The sequence below is a fragment of the Neovison vison genome, chromosome 6, assembly GCF_020171115.1.
Source record: "Neovison vison isolate M4711 chromosome 6, ASM_NN_V1, whole genome shotgun sequence".
Taxonomy (NCBI): domain Eukaryota; kingdom Metazoa; phylum Chordata; class Mammalia; order Carnivora; family Mustelidae; genus Neogale; species Neogale vison.
The window spans coordinates 185920810-185934859 of NC_058096.1; the positions used below are offsets into that span (position 1 = coordinate 185920810).

The 14050-nt window shown below is 43.3% G+C and overlaps 1 protein-coding gene across 5 annotated transcripts in view; it reads left to right on the top strand.

The window, feature by feature from the left end:
• FOXP1 (forkhead box P1) overlaps nt 1-14050 on the top strand; it is a 499038-nt gene that overhangs the window by 309742 nt on the left and 175246 nt on the right. The window lies entirely within an intron of this gene.

The window sequence follows — 14050 nt, forward strand, 5'->3', positions numbered from 1 at the left end:
ACGTTGCATACTTTCTTTCTCATAAATAAATGAATCTTTTTTAAAAAGTATTTAAGACACATCTGTATTTTCTTTTGCATTATTTCCCTAGTTTTCTCTTGGATTTACTTATTCCCTTATTGATTTATAAGAGCTTCTTATACACTATAAAAATTAGACATTTTTCTTAGGTTGATGATATGCAAATATTTACCTAGTATTTCAGTGAAATTTTGGATTTGCTTTACTTTCAGCCATCTTCAATTTTAGTATTATTTTATTTATCAATTATTTCTTTATAGTTCCTGAGCTTTTTGCTTTTATACTCAGATAATGCATTTCTACCTCTGAGATGACAACATTTTGGTTTTTCCTTTTTAAAATATATTTTTTTAAATAAATGCAAGTAAGGCTGGGATCTTAAGGGAACCTTACTACTTTGGCACAAACATTTATTCATTCCTGTGTTTAACCAACGCATTTATTTAGCCTCTATGGCTAAATAAATATACAGAGGTGAAGAAGACTAGAAAATGTTCCTGTGAAGTGCCAGGAGAAGCCAGCGACCTGATGTGCATTTCCAAGAGATCCCTCCAGCTGATCTGAGAGAAGAGATTTCTGGGGGTGAGAAGGGAAGCGAAGAGAGAGAAAAACCATGCCTCCTTGGAGTCGACCCAGAATTTGGTTAGCCGATCCAAGGCTCAAATTTCCAAGTTAGAGCTTGGAAAGAGACTTCTCCAAATTAGAAGTAGAGCCCGTTTGCTGCTGCTGAAATGCTGGAGAATTCAGGCTTCCAGATTAAATGCTAGCTTGAACCTAGAGCAGAGAAGGACTTTGTGTGGGGACCGTTCAAAGGAAAGCTGGACAGGTGGCAGCCTTGCTCGCTTGGCACCAGCAAGTAGAGCCGTGCTCACTGGTGATGGATGGCTTCACATTGTTCCCACACGGCACTGTGAGGCGGGGGCGGCGGGGGGCATGGCCCCTGGGGAGCTCAGAGAAGTCTCTGGGCTTTTCTTGCACTTTGTCTTCCCCTTAGTATTCTAGCCAAGGTGTTAACTCTGTTCAAGCCATCTTTCCGCCTAGAAATCTCACTATTGTTACGTATGCTCTTGATCACACTGCTAGTGTTTATATTTTTATGCATTTTAAACTCAAAAGCGTCTGAGTTTTCAGTGAAAATGAGACAAGTAGAGTAGTTTGCAAAGCATGGGAAAGGTATTTTTTAAGGGCTAAATGAATTATGACTACATGCAGGTTATTCTTACAAGCCTCCGTTTCTCAAAAGTCCATGAATATTTTCTTTTTTTTTTTTTTTGTCCCATCCGTGCTTTATTTTTTTGCTCTTTATTTTATAAATGATTCTTCCCCTTGACTCTCCAATCTCAGGAGACAACAGTCTTTCTCTTGAAAATACAGAGGGTGAGTCCACCCCACGTGTGTGTTTTCCAAGTGTTGGTTGTCCAAGACATTCTCATGAAAAGGACTAGTATTGCCAAGTCATTTTTTAATATAAGGAGGTCCATGTTTGGGCATTGAAATTAATTTCCCTTATCTCGCCATACAAATAGCCACCCTGGCTTCTTTGATTTATTACCTGGGATGGTTCAGCGGCACTAAAAACAGAGGACGGGAAGACATCACCTTTACGTGGCATCATTAGTCACCGTATTAAAAGCATCGCCCCAGATGGACTGCTTCACACAAGCTCCTGCCTGTGTCATGAGAGCACCTTGTTCTCGTCCTGTGTGCTCCAGATATCGGGCCCTTCCCCGGCCTCCAGTTCTTCATTTCTTAGTAAATTGCCCCCACCCAAAAAGCCTTCCTGTGTTTCCTCCCAGACATAGTGTAAGGGAACTTTCGAAATTGCACATATAATCCCTGATTGAAGACAAAGTACCAGCTAGGAGAAAATGCATTAAAATCACACCTCCAACCGAGGACTTGTACTAGAATATGCAAAGCATTCTCAAAACTCTACAATAAAAAACATTTTTTTAAATGGACAAAGGGCAAACTGAAATTTCACCAAAAAAGATATACAGAAGGCATGAAAAATTGTCCAGCATCCTTAGAATGTAGTGAGATGTAAATTCTAGCCACTTGTTACAGTGGCTAAAATAGAAAAATGCTGATAATACCAAGTGCTGACAAGGATGTGGAACAAACTTGTATGCTTTGCCAGTGGAATGCAAGATGGGCTAGCCATCTGAGAAACAGCTGGGTCAGCTTTTTAAAAAATACACAGGGTGCCTGGGTGGCTCAATGGGTTAAAGCCTCTGCCTTCGGCTCAGATCATGATCCCAGGGTTCTGAGATCGAACCCCGCATCGGGCTCTCTGCTTACTGGGGAGCCTGGTTCCTTCTCTATCTGCCTGCTTCTCTGCCTGCTTGTGATCTCTGTCTGTCAAATAAATAAATAAAATCTTTAAAAAAAAATACACGCACACACACATGCACACATGCACATACAATACACACAGTTTCTGTGTGACCCAGCACTCACACTCCTGGGCATTCATCCTAGGGAAAAGAAGACATATGTTTATAGAGGAACCTCATTGTGGATGTTCATAGAAGCTTTATCTTACAGGAGCCCCTCGCTGAGGTTTCCCTCAGTGTTTTCCAGCAGCTGAATGACAGTAGGATACCTCCGCGCCGTAGACTAAGAATCTGTAACAGCAAGCGGGGAACTACGGATGTACCCAGCGGCTTAGAATAATCTCTGAGATATTCTTTTGCATAAAAGAAGCCAGTCTCAAAGGTTACATACTAGATGATTTCATTTGTGTGGCATTCTTGAAAACCTAGAACGGCAGTGACGGAGAATAGCTCTGTGTTTGCCAGGAGTTAGGGATGGAAGGTCGGACTAGGAAGGGAACATGCAGGGGGGTTTGGGGGTCATGGAGCTGCTCCATATCCTGATCGTGGTGGTACTTATGTGAATTTATAGGTGTGTTAAAATTTACAATACTGCATGCCCTCCATATCTGAAAAGTAAATTGTACTGGGCAGTAGATTTAAAAAATGATCCTAATTAACCTAAGTCCAACTTCTGCGCAAGATCTCCTCATCACAGCCTCTCTCTTGTGGTTCGCCCAGCCCCTTCTTGGCATTTTGGCCCCTCCTGTGAGGTCACGTTTGTGTTTCCACCTGTAGGCACGCTCATTTCTCTGCCCACTCCGTAACCCCCCCACACACTTTTCTGTGCACCACCCCCCAACTGATAGACGTCCTTCGCTGCTCAGGTGTTGGGACACTGGCTTTTTGGCACCACCCTGGATGTTTGCTTCCTGATCGGCCTGGCACCCCCCCGTTGTCATAAGGTTAGGGAGAGCTGACTTCACCCCTCACTTCCCAGCCCTGCCAGAAAGGCCAGGAGGAGTTCAGTAAGTGAACCAGCGAGGGGAAGAAGGAAGTGTGCGCGCTGGGCTTGGAGTCCGCCTTTGTTTTGTTGTACCGTTGCCTTCTTTTCCTGGCTGCTCCTATCTCTGACCCCCTCGCTGAAATTCCTTACCTCCCCTTGCCCTTTCAGCAGGGGGATCCTCTTTTCTGGCTTCCCCAAAACTGCTTGTTAAAAAGCAATAAATCACAACTTTAAAGTCCTTTATAGTCTTTTTTTTCCTTTGAGCAAACATAAAATTATGCGGCAAAATCATGACTGTGGAGGGGTTTTCTTGCTTTTTCTTGTGAGATTAGATGGGTTTTATAGTGTACCATGAAAAGTCATTAGTGGTAAAGTCCTTATTACGGATACATTTTTACATATTTACTGAGCCCTGTCTTCCAAATTCTTCCAAATTCCCTTGGGGGAGAAAACAGACTTTCTGGAAAAAAAAGAATCAGCTTCTATTCTGGAATACATAGCAATAGTAATAATAATAATAGCTCTTATACGGGGCTTACTGAAGGCCAGACTCTGTCTTAAAAGCATTTTCTGCAGGAGGTGCCTGGGTGGCACAGTTGGTTAAGCATCTGACTCTTGGTCCTGGTGCAGGTCGTGACCTCAGGGTCATGAGATCGAGCCCTGCGTGGGGTCCGTACTTCACACAGCATCGGCATGAGATTTCTCTCTGCCCTTCCAGCTCATTCTCTGTCTCTCTCTCAAATAAATAATTTTTTTTTTTTTAGCAGCACTTTCTGTGTATAATTTGCTTCCCATAAAGTCACTAAGAGATGATGCTGCCATTACTTCTACTTCACAGCAGAGAAAACAGCAGCGTGCTTAGATCAAGGTCAGGAGTAGAGTTAGCATTTGAACCCAGGCCGTCTGTCTCACCTTCCAAATGGCCGTGGATCGGGAGCTGTGGTTCTCCTCACCGGGCACACACACTGACCTCTTTGCGCCTCTCCCCGGGAGGGCACCGCATCCTCTGCCTGGAGGGCCATGAAGCTCGAGGGTGGTCAGGGTCCGCCTTCGCTTTGCCAGCCCAGGATGATCCCGGAGTTGTGTCTTGATAAGCGTTCTCACGGATGAAGGGAGTAATTGGAAAAAGGGAAGCTGAGAATGAGGGATCCGCCTGGCCCAGCAAAGAAGCAGTACAAACCAACCTCAGATGGTGTTCTGGGACTCCAGAGTGTTTGTGCCCGTGTGTTCTCCTGAGCTGCCCCCCACCCTCATGACGGCCCAGGGCTTTCAGTTCCTCTTTACAGGTGAGGAAGGTGAGACCAGGGATGGCCGAGTGACCCTGTACGAGTTCACCACGTCGGTCCCCATGAGGCCAGAAGGCACGCTGCTCCATTTTTCCATTCCCTTCCCCTCCAGTGCTTCTCCCTTCCAGGAGCTTCTTCCATAAGCTTTAGACACAGGTGATGGGATTCCATCTCTTTCCCACATGCATTAGTTTTCTGTTTTTGCAGAACAAATGGCCATAAACTTAGCAGCTTAGAGTGCCCCTTTCTCAGCTCCCAGTCCTGTGGGTCCCCAGTCCAGCCATAGAACTGCTGGCTTCTCTGCTCAGAGTTCCAAAAGGGTCCGAGGGTAAAAGGTGTTACCTGGACAGAATTCTTGTCTGGAGATGCTGGGGGAATAATCAGTTTGCAGTCCATTCAGGTTTTTGGTAGAATGTGGTTCATTGTGATTGTAGGACTGAGGTCCCCACTTCCTTGCTGCCTGTCAACCAGTGGCCACTCTGGGCTTCTCGAGGCTGCCCATATTTCTTGCCAGGTGGCCTTCTCTCCCTGATGCCAGCAGTGGTACATCAGAGATTTCTTTTGCTTGGAAAGGCTGGCTTTCTCTCTGACTGCTAAATGCTAGTATAAACTCCCAAATATAAACCCCCTTTGATTTTTTTTAAGGCTTGTTTAGATTATCTCCCTATCCTAAGATTAGCTGATTTGGAGCCTTAATTACAGCTGCAAAACCCTGCAAATCAACGTCTTGACCACGGATGGGTCAACTATCTGGGACAAAGGGTAGGAATGTAGGAGATCATCTTAGCGTTCTGCCCACCACTGGTGCACTGCAACATTGAAGAAGGTAAAGACAGAAATGGGGACCGCATCGAAGATATTTATTTTTCTGTCGAAACCACATAAACTCCTTTATGCGTTTAGAGTTTTTTGCCACCACAATGCATTTTATATTCCAGGCCATTGGATCGAAAGCATATTTGCAATCTGTATACATCTTCTGCCTTAAAAGGATTGAAAAAGAAAAAGAATCTTTTTCAAAAGGCCTGAAGAGATTGTTGTTATTGGAACAGTGTAGTTGTATAAAAGCAGCTACTTTTAAGTTCATCTTTTAGCATCTTGTTTCCACCTGTAATATTTCAGCCCCCGTGGTCCGTCTCCTTGATCTTCCTTGCTCTCTTGCTTGGCTGGTTGATTGCTTCTCAGCTTGGGTATCTCATCTTAAATATCCGCTCTTCATGGACAATCTCAATGGCCTTATCTAGAGTAGACTAGAAAAGACAAGGACGTGAAGTTCTTTCATTAAAGATTCCTCAGTAGTGGCTTTCTATTTCTGGATCTGTGGGTTGTCGGCACCTTATCTCTAATTCCTATGCGACTATAAGCCTTGGGAAGGAGCACCTTCATAGGCCTAGGGCTGAGATTATCCTCATGCATCAAAAGGTGTGTTTATTTGATGTGTCAGTAGAAGGTATGGTCTGGTACTTGTGCAAAGGTAACTTTAACATTCATATGGAAAGGTTGCTAGAGTCATGAACCAGGTTAATCATGGGGTCACTGGTAAAGCATTTATTGTTTGGGAAGCACCTGACTGCTGATCACAAAGCTCTTGAAAGGAAGAGAGCAAAATGGTAGAGCCAAAGAAGACCCATTCCCATATGCTCCTTTGAAATATGCAGTGCCACTGGGCAGGAGGTGAGTGACGAGTCTCTAGGTCATGGCCATCTGATGTGTGGATCGTGGCTTCCTGCAAATTTTTCATTGCCCCAAGATAGGAGCCTCTTTGTTCCCAGCCCTCCTCTGAATGCCTCCTCTCTCTGACTTCTCCTCGGCTTCACCTTCACCTCCAAGCTGTTGAACACCCACTTTAGAAGGTGTTTCTCCGGGACGCCTGGGTGGCTCAGTTGGTTGGACGACTGCCTTCTGCTCAGGTCATGATCCTGGAGTCCCGGGATCGAGTCCCGCATCGGGCTCCCAGCTCCACGGGGAGTCTGCTTCTCTCTCTGACCTTCTCATCGTTCATGCTCTCTCTCACTGTCTCTCTCTCTCAAATAAATAAATAAAATCTTTAAAAAAAAAAAAAAAAGAAGGTGTTTCTCCTTGGGCAGGTTAGTCAACCTCTCTGACCTTGTCTTCCTCCTCCGTGGAATGGGTATTGTCACTCCCAGCTTGCAAGGTCTTTGGAAGCGTAGAAGGGCAGTGAATGCCCGTCCCTGCTACAGACTGAGACAGACCAGTGCTATTTCCCTGATTATTGGACTCTACCGCAGCCCTGCAGATCTGATGTGGAATTGAAATGCTCGTCCAAACAACAATTGGTTTTTGGAAGTTATACAAAAAGAAGGTCACGGTAGGTTATAGGATAGCCACCAGTAATATTCTACTTAGTTGATTTTTATCATCATTGCACTAAATAAAGACTACCTAGTTTCAAATCAGTAGGTTGCAGTAAATGCATTTCACATGACAACTCTCCAGAGCACGGTTTTATCTTTTTTCCCCCACCCCCCCTTTTTCTTTTTCTCTCCTGATGATTCAGAAGGTACTTCAGAACCTTGTGGTGTCTCTGGGTTTTCATTTTGAACTCCAGTTAGCATTTGATTATAGCTGTTGAGAACCATTGGTTGCTCTCACGTTCTAGAAAGCAACTTCTGCCTGTTCACCTTGTCCCATTCCTTGATACCCGGTATAAAAACCATTCCTTTCCATAAACACAGAAGCCCCCCACCCCTTCCCCAGTTGCTTGCCTTCTCAGTGCTGAGGACTGTCCTGCGCTGGTTTGTGCTGAGAAGTCCAGTCCCATCCCTGGAGCCAAGAACAACCGTCAGTGGGCTTCCAGGAGCTCATTTGCCATAAAGTTCCGTAGGTTGCTCTCAGTCGGTCAAGCTATTATCACATTTCCGATGAGACCATTTTAGAGGGCAACAAGGCCAGCGTAGACCAATTTACATATCTTTTACCTCTATCCCTGGAAAAGGACATAGTGGCCACATTCTCGAGGCAGGTTAACTAGTCACAGTGAATGTGGGTGGTGAGGGAGGAATTGAGGCGGCTTCTGTTGTATTTATTACGGGCACCGTCTCTATCCTTGGAGCTGCGTTCCAGTCTTTGCATCTGTTTTGCCTGCCTTTCCTTCCCTGAGTGTGATTTGGAGAAGTCGGTGCATTGCATGACCCGAGCATTAGAAGACTGTATTTCTAAATTAATCCCTGCAGTGTAGGTCCAGAACACACGGCCAGGAGACCCTATCCCTGATCAGCTGGGAGAGTTTGGACAGCGGGCTCAGTGTCTCTGCCTACGTCCCACGTGTCTTCTCCTGTAAAATGGGGCTATTTGCTTCCTATCAGAGGCTGGGGATAAGGGAAGGACATGTCCTGTAGATGCGAAAAAGAATTCACGACACCATGCACATGTTTTTGGTTTTATTTTAACTCAGATCAGTCTGCAAGATCAAGATGCTGCCGTTGCCAAAGTTGTTGGCACCGTTCGTCATATTTCTAGGTGAAGTACGTGAAAGTGATTATAGGTAATAAATATCTTTTTTTTTTAACTTATTGCAGAGGCAGTTTTTCCACTGTTAATGAGGGCAATTTGACTTGGTTGAAGGATTGCAGTTCTTAAGAATTAATGCAGTAATCCAATTCAAAGATTTAAAGAGATCTAAGATTTTTCACAGGTCGCGTGCTAGTGAATGTGCTGCTATCACATAGCAGCTAATGGACTTGAACGCCAGTCTGTCATTTACTCCGTTCGCTCACGGCACAGCAGCTTTGCCCTTGGTGGTGAGTCTGCTTTCCAAGCATTGCAGGTTATTCAGAAGTGTGGTATATTTGTAACACTTTTGAGAGATAGGATCCTATTTCCCACAGCCCCTAATTACGATGAAAACTGGGGTTATCTTTCTTAATTACACGTTTGAGTCCTAATCTGCTAAGGTCTGAGGAGTATCAGGCTCACAGGAGCGGCCTTCTCACATTTTTCTTTCTTTCTTTCTTTCTTTTTTTTTTTTGAAAGGAGGGCTTTTTCTTTTTTTAATGTATTTTTAAAAACTAATTCACGTATCATTGTATTCATACATATAGGTTAATTCACGTGAATACAAAGGTTATGTGCCTGGTATTCATAACTTTCCATTTTTGATAATGATGTATTATTAACAGCTAACAATATTTTGTAAAGCCTTATTTGTAAAGGATGTTGGAAATGCTCTTATTTCCCGATCCCATTATGTTCCTAAATATTAAAAATCCCATTTTGAAGCAATTAGAAGCATTCACTTCGCCTTCCACGTGTGTTCCGCAGACAGCGTCACCATACTGTGCACACAGGAACCTTTGTTCCTTAATTAGAAAAAGGACTAGAGCTCATTAATTGTGGTTCCAAGTGGTGTCTGCTCGAACACTGAGGCAACAATACGTGGAGAGGAGAGACCCAGCCTAAATTTGGAGGCTCTCTGCAGTTCTCAGACTGTGAAAAGGTAAATAAACAGCAAAGGGTCCTTGTAGGGCTGTCCCCACTCCCTGGGCTGTCCTTGAGGCCCAGCTGTCTGCTCATCACTTTTAAAGCCAAAGAGATTTCTGTTTGCACAGAAGGAGGGAAGGGGAGATGGCGACAACTTGTATAGAAATGTAGACCTTTGCCTCTGTCGAAAGCCTATCATCTGAAGACAAAAACAGGTCAGGAATCTCTTGGGCTTTTTTGATAAGTGAGTGGACCCCATCTAGATACATTTAGTTGTTATTGAAAGTGAGTGGATTGCTGGCAGACGTGATAGAAGACAGATAGGTTTTATAGGCCGATTTTCACTGCTGGCTGAAAAGGCGGACCTTTGGAGAGGAATCGGGAGAGTTTTGAAAGCTGTAACTCCCAAACTGAATTGGCAAAGCCTTAGACCCACATCAGTCATCAACAAAGAGCCCTAATTTCCACAACAAGAACGGGCATTTCTCCAGCCTCCCGGAAACGTCCTGCATCTAAATGTTCCCAGAACGTCTCACTCAGGCAAATGGTGGACTCCTCTCCTCAGATCAAGGTGGAGCTTCCAGAGGCAGGGAAGCGAGCAGTTTTAGCGGAGCATCTCAGACCCCACGGGAGGTGTCTTCTTGTGGTTTGTCTGGACTTGCGAGGGGAATGCCGAAATAAAGGTTGGGAGGGATAAAGCAAAATGTCAGTTTGAAAGCCAGAGAATGAAAAGTAGAGCAGTTAATTTGAGGGTCAGTTTGCTCTTCTTCGGGAAGATTCTGTTCCATGAGATCCACTCTCTGGAAGGCAGAGAACTCAGGAGCCACTAGGCAAGGCTGTGGTCCTCTCCTGCCACTCCTGTCAACCCCTTCCTCCTTCTCGTGTTCTCCTTCCGTCCCTGCCACAGGATAAATTGCCTTATCCCACTAATGCTAATGGAAGATGTTATTAACAAAAGGCAGCGCCTTATAAAGGTAGCAGAGATCTGGGAAGGGGAGGCATGGCGCCCTCTCCCCTGTGCTGATCATCAGTGGTATGGGTCAGAACAGGTGAATGTGGAAACAAATATTTTTTCCCTAAAACGTTCTGCTGTTTAAAGAGACGTATCTAGCTAGCAATATATATATAATTTTTTTTCTTTCCCCCACCAGTAATTTTTTCATGTTGTATTTCTCAGAGAAAGCAAAAAAAAAAAAAAAAAAATAGATTTTAAAATGTAAAAACCTGTTCTTCAATTGAGTATGCAAAAATCTCATTGCAGTATTTATTCCAAACCTGCTCTCATAATGTTCAGTCAAGGAGAAAACAGCAAAAAACAGTTGTTGATGGACTTAGCACAGAACTGGATTAAATAAGCATTAGTCTACTGAAGCTGATTACAGGAATATGAAAATGCAGTATCTTAATGGTACATATTTTTATGTGGCAGCTCAGTTGCCTTTCATTTTGCAGCTAATATGTCTATTCTTATGAGTCATTTACTTCTTTAATTACCTTTTGCAGGCAAGGCACCATGGTATATTAATGTGAATGATTTTTACTGCCAGTTTATCATACAATGCCCCAGAAGTTGAAAGGCGTAATTGACTTGGAAGAACAGCTCATGAAGGAAACAATATTTAGTTGACAGCTTTCCTTGTACTCTCTGTTGACGTTTATGAGTTTACACTATGCTAAAGGAGTAATAAACACAATTTTCTTTCAATAACAGGAAAGGGTAGCTTCTAAAATACATTTGTGGAAAGCACATTTGTTCATTTCTTGAATAATATGAAAATAACACATTCCTAGTGATAAGACCTCTCAGATTGCCAATTGAATTAAACCTTTGAAGGTGCATTTATAACCTGTCTCGGAGCATTAGGAGATATTAGGGTTCATGTGATTGAATCGATTTAATGAATATTTAAATTATATACAGATTTGGATAAATCATATTTAAATCTAGGTGTTAGAGTGAGACTGCTGGGTCCTGTCCTCCCAATTTCCAGAGGGAGGGAAGACAGGAAGGGAGCTTGAGAATTGTCTGGAGGGAGATTTTCTTTCTCCAAAGGGAGGGGAAGTCTGACAGTGTATTTTGGGAAAATCAAAAAGAAGGCACAGTCAGTACAACTCCTTATAAGGAATGGGCTTCGAACAGTTAAAATCAAGACCAAGGAGGGTCTCTGCTCTTCTGGGTCTCTGCTCAACTGGCACATTGAGTTGACTTGGGCCTTTAGCAAGTGCCCATTTGTTTTGCCCATCACTTCCACGGTCCCCTGGGCCCCCTGGCTCACTGGCTCTGGGCAGACCCTGGTTTGGCACATCGGTTTAGAGGGAGTTAAACTTTTCACAGTTTTCTGGATTGTTTGCAGTTCAGTCCTGTGCAGCATAATGAAAGTTTTCTAGCCATCTGTTGTTAAGCTGGCGGTGAGCAAGGCCAGTATATCCAAACAAAGTTCTGGCCTGCCGTAAACTGAACCTGTCAGTCTAGCATAGCTTTGCTGACCCCTCCGAGGAATAGGGCAGCCCTTGGTACCAGGCACTCGCTGCATAGAGCTTTCAAAGGGGAACTATTTTGGGGGTGGGGGTGGGGGCCTGTTTACTTTTCCCTTGGTGTTCCTCTCCCTGGCTTGAACTAGTTTATACTTAATCTTTATGTGGATAAATGGACACTCTCTCCCCCTGCCCCCTTCTCAGAGCAAGAGGCATTACTTCTTAATAGGGGATTATAAATTTTAGGACAAGGCACAAGTGTCCATAAAAGCCTGCGAGGTGGCTGTGATTGGAAAGGGTGTGCTGTGCAGTTATTTTTGTTAGATTGTTTTGTCTTTCTGTGTTTGGGGACAAATAGTCCGGGCACTGCAAGTTCCTATATTTATTACTTACCTTATATAACTAAAAGTGTTTCATAGCTTTAAAGGGACTTTTTTTTCCTTTTTTTGCCCTTTTTCTTCTGCACTTTGTCTTTTACCCTCAGAAGTTAATCCACAGCAGAACTTAGCTGAGCCGCCTCCATTCAACAGTGCTCCCAGCTGTCTGTGCTGTTGCCCACTTCTCTGTTCTCATGTACAACGTGCATCTATTGCTCTTAATTGCCTAGCCTAACCGTAAAATAATTTCATTGTTTTGTGGGGTTTTTTTTTCTGTAGTAAATGTTTAATTCCTGTTTTCTCCTTAGCAGCGTTCTCTTGACTCCATAGGAAATAACTCTATATGTTCAGATTCTTGATACTTACATATGCATGTATGTGTGTGTGAGCATATATGTGCACACATACATATATTACATAACAACGCGTGTGTGTGTGTGTGTGTGTGTGTGTGTGTGTGTATCTCAACACCTGTCTAAGCCTGCCCCTAACCTTTGTTGGTTTCCTTTTGTTAATGACACCTTGTAGGTGCTGTTGTGTTTTTTTTCTTGGTCTTGCTGCAGTATATTTCCTGTTAAGAGGGGACTCTGGGGAGCCATTGTCAAACCTCTGTATCCATCTCAATTCATTAAAATATCCAGGGAGAATGGCCACTGTCATTGAATAACTATGTCAGCCACTCCCATGGCTGCCTTAGCCCCTAGATGAGAAGCAGACCACAGTCCCATGCAGTAACAAAGGAAAAAGGCCCCGAAAGGATGCACATGTGTCTTAAGCACCAACATGAAGGGGTGTGGGTTCAACTTTAACTGCAGTCATGGGATCTACAAGGGTCAGGAGTTCCGTACATGGTGGGGAGAGGGTACAGAAGCAGCAAAGGAATAAACAAGGAGATACAAGGCTTCCCCTTTAAGGGACAGGGAGTATTGCAGTAGTGAAAAATATCCAATTTAAAATTTAAATGAGTGCACTTACTTGGAAATACCATACAGTCATAATCTGTTTGTAAGGTGACTGACATATAAAGTGCTTTTTTGTTTTAAGGTAAAAAAAAAAAAATGTATTCGGGGTAGAGTTTCGGGTGTAAATGTCAGGTGCAACGTAACATGGACTCAGTGCAAGAGTCAAGCAAATAACCTTGGCATTTAGGACACTGCCTTTTAGAACATGAAATTGTATTTTGTTGTGTGTCTTTTTTTTTTTTTTTTAAGGAGGACTACATTAAGGGGTCACCTATTAGCTATGTTTTTGCTGTCTTAAACTCAGCCTTTCTGTCTATTAAAATCAAACCACTGTGTAAACATTCCAGTGTTGTTCTTGGTCTCTACAATGGCCACGGGGATCAGGTTTCACCTGCCTGCACATCTTCAAGCAATTAGAGCAATTAGCGTGAAGCCATTTCACATTCAAGGATTCAAGGTCTATGGTGACATTCAAGTCCAGAAGTCTGAAAGGGAGAGAGGAAGTGTCCTGGAGCATGGCTACTATTCCATGGCCCTGAGCAGACAATTTCTCTTTTAAAAATGGGACCCCTTTAATGATATTATTATTAGGTTTTTAAATGACATATCAAAAGTTGTTTATATCAAAAAAAAGCCCCAACAGTCACTTAATTATACTAATGAAGGTCTTTATACATGGCAGATTTTTAAAAAAGACCTTCAGCGTCCCTAAGAAGTGGAGGGTAGCTCCTTGCCCCACCGCTGTAGTGACAGCGTTGTTTGCAGAGGAAGAATGTCTTAGAATGTATAAGGGGATGGAATTAGCATTCTCTTTTTTTCATAGTAGACCTCCCTGTTTTGGGTAAAGGTCATACCTACAGCAACATGGGATACTTAGGAGATTTTTGGGAGTAAGATTTAGGTACCTTTTTTTTTTTTTTTTAAGGTTAGAGAGGAACAGTAGTGACTTTAAGACATGGGCCTAGGGCAGTTTAAAGACCAATAATCAACTTTATTTAGCAAACCAACTCTGTAGGCATGAGAGAAGGTAACTTTTAAGGACAGTCTTAGAATCCAGGATGGCTTTTGTTTTGTTTTGTTTGCTTGTTCGTGTTTTTTACATTTGTAACTAAGTTACACAGGCATCTTGTTTGCATGAAGCGAACCCTTAAACTGATTACATCGTTTT